The sequence below is a fragment of the Limulus polyphemus genome, unplaced genomic scaffold (genome assembly GCF_000517525.1).
Source record: "Limulus polyphemus unplaced genomic scaffold, Limulus_polyphemus-2.1.2 Scaffold4582, whole genome shotgun sequence".
NCBI classification, from domain to species: Eukaryota; Metazoa; Arthropoda; class Merostomata; order Xiphosura; family Limulidae; genus Limulus; species Limulus polyphemus.
In genome coordinates this window covers 17091-20110 of record NW_013670192.1, presented here as the reverse complement: position 1 = coordinate 20110, position 3020 = coordinate 17091, and the positions used below count along the sequence as shown (strand labels likewise).

Sequence of the window (3020 nt, the reverse complement as noted above, 5' to 3'; positions counted from 1 at the left end):
TCCAGAATAATTTATATATGCTTTCACAAAAGAAAGCCTTCTGTGGAAAAAGCAATTCATTTTTTTTCAGAAAAGTGAGTTACAAATTCAATATTGTTTATACATAATGATCAGGGCTATATAAATACACTACATGACAGTAACAAAGATGCAACTGAAACCATAGTATCATTTTGAAATAACTTACATTAAGGTTTGTTAAAATTATGAAAAATGTCATTTTCCTAGTTTCTCAAGGTATGAAAACTAGTCATTTTTCCAAATAGTAAGCTTCACAGATGTTAAAAATACAATTACTGTAATATTTAATAAGTGTAATATTTAAATCAATGAGACAATACAAAGATGACAGGTAGAATGGTTTAATTAATTATCAAGTTAGCTGACAAAATACAAAAAGAAAACTATGAACATAAATCATTGGCACAGTTCAATAATATGCACAATTTGATAAAACTTCAGGCAGACGCATTGGTGATTGGTCATAATAACTAATGTTTAGCAAAGTAGACCTCCATTAAATAGCAAGTTATTTTACTCTTAAACTTTGTTACATCAGGTTGAATAATGACACTACTGATACTTTGGTAAACATTTAAATTATAGACTGTGTGATGAAACTCACTGGAATTTTTATGTTAAGCTTTAAACAAGAAAGGTACTTAAAGACTTCTACCTTGACCAGTATTTGTGTAGGCCCAATGTAAATTGACATATAAACAACAATTCGACATTACAGTAATTGAATTACTAAACCTATATCCCTTTTCACCCATCCCACAGTTTACAATGGAGGACTTTAAACTTCTTCCCCTTAAGTGATTAAAAAAGAAAAGAAAAAGAATATGCATATAAAATTTATTCCACTTCCTTCTTACTGAATTCCTTTCTTTAACACTGCTAACATGACTAGCTCAATACCCATTTTTCATAATTGCTTATAGTTCAGGTCTTTACATTCTCTCCACCCCCACCCCCCCTCTAAGACAACACAGTAAGCTTTGCAACAAAATTATCAATACAAAGAAATAAATCACTGTGCCCAGAAAAATAATTATAAAATACAAAAACTGTTTCTTGGAATCAAATGTTATATAACAAATCACTTAAACATTCAAGCTCCTGAAATAATCCATCCTGGGAAGTGGAACGCCCGTTTAACATCAGCCAATCTTACACCTAAAAATAAAGACAGAAATACTGGTGCAAGATTTCACAAAACAGATAAAAGTACAATCTAGAAATAATAGAAATGTAACTGCATGTCCTAACTCTCTATCCCTCTCTGTGCATGTACTTCCTGCCAGCATAAGTACAATGAAGGTACTAAACTATAATGCATGTACATAAGAATGTAACCAATATATTTTCAGTGGTAATACAACTGCAAAAAATATTATACACTACATATTTGTACTTCCACAAAGTTTCAGTATAGTATTTTGTTTTCATATATACAAAACACTGGTGTAATAGACAAACTATATAAATCTATAAAAACACTATAAACACACATACATGCTTATTTATGTATTCAATATAACATGTTACTTCTAATACTTAAATAAGAGATTAACAATAGTTTTATGTCCTTGTTATCATCATCATCATCATCATCATCATAAGAGGACCTTATAATGAAAGCATAAACAAAACACAATTTAACTTCTGTTTATTCAACCCAGAAACTAAAGTTAAAAAAAAAAAAAAAAAAGTAGTAACAAAAGTATTAAATCACAATACTTACATGGTTACTATTACAAAATGTTTGCAGTCATCCATTGACATTATCTTCACAGTAAGATACTGGAATGTTTTTGTTTTAACAATAAAAAAGCAAATAGGTTCATAGACCTATTAACCATGCATAAAACTCTGTCCCTATTCTATTAGCTAACACTGTTGAAGCATTTGAAAACAATTAATCTCAGTGATGTTTTTATTCTAATATCAACAGTTTATTTATATTGCTTAACACCACACTTTAGATACAGTTAGTCATAGTATTGGATTTGTCACGCAATGCAAGCAAGTTATCAATATGAAGATCAGTAATTTGTGCAATATTACATCAATGTAAAATCGATAACTTTCTTCACTGCCCACATATGGTTTCCAACACTAAAGAGTTTTAATAGTATTTTAATTTATTACACAGGCCTGCAAATTTAAACTTCATAAAAGTTGTTTTGATTTTAGTAATGGATTTTTCCCATTATTCAGCTACGTAGATTTCGAAAACATTAATTTTTTTCTATCACTCTTACTTATATCAAACTATTATTTCAGTTACAAAAATTATTATTATTATATCTGTTATAAAAAAAAAATTAAAAAAAAACTAGAAAAGCTCCAGTACTGAGCAAAAGGCCCCATTAGCAACAATACACAAACATGCAAAGTGCAAGAATGAATGACAAAAATAATGATAATTTAAAGCAAGTAATAACGTCCAAAAAATCTGATATTTCTGACCTTTGTTCATAAGACACTATAGTCACTTTTTTCAAATTATAGAGGAAAAGAAAAACAATGCAAAACTTGGAGGTACTCAGTCATAAAATAATTTGACAAGGATGTGTACAACACACCATGTTGAAAATTTCATTAAAAGTGTTAAGAATATGTTTCTTGAAATGTTTGTTTTTGGACTCTAGCTTAATGATATATACTTTAATATTATAATATCAAAAATTTCTTTAGCCTAGTCCTGGACATTGTATTATAATTATTATTATTGCAAGATAACAAATAAAACCTTACTCTAGGTTTTTAAAACATAAAAAAACAAAAATTAAATACTTTCTTGAAACCTTAGAAATTAAGAAAAGCTCTATACTCCTTTAGCACTTGTGTTAATTAAATGTTCAATATTACCAAATGAAGTTAATTTTAATCAATCAATTTCTGATAACAGCAAGTTTTTTTTTTCACATTTTTTTTAGAAATCATGACAAGTCAAAAATTGGCAAATATCTTGCAGGTGCATGCAAGACTATCTTAACATTAAGAAAAAACCT

At 28.2% G+C, this 3020-nt stretch overlaps 1 protein-coding gene across 1 annotated transcript in view; it reads right to left on the bottom strand.

The window, feature by feature from the left end:
• Nucleotides 1-353: 353 nt before the first annotated feature.
• Nucleotides 354-3020, bottom strand: part of LOC111088852 (profilin-A-like) — an 18465-nt gene continuing 15798 nt past the window's right edge. Inside the window, exon 4 of the mRNA XM_022399977.1 lies at nt 354-1179. The gene's annotated coding sequence lies outside the window, so the exon portion shown is untranslated. The remainder of the gene's footprint in view (nt 1180-3020) is intronic.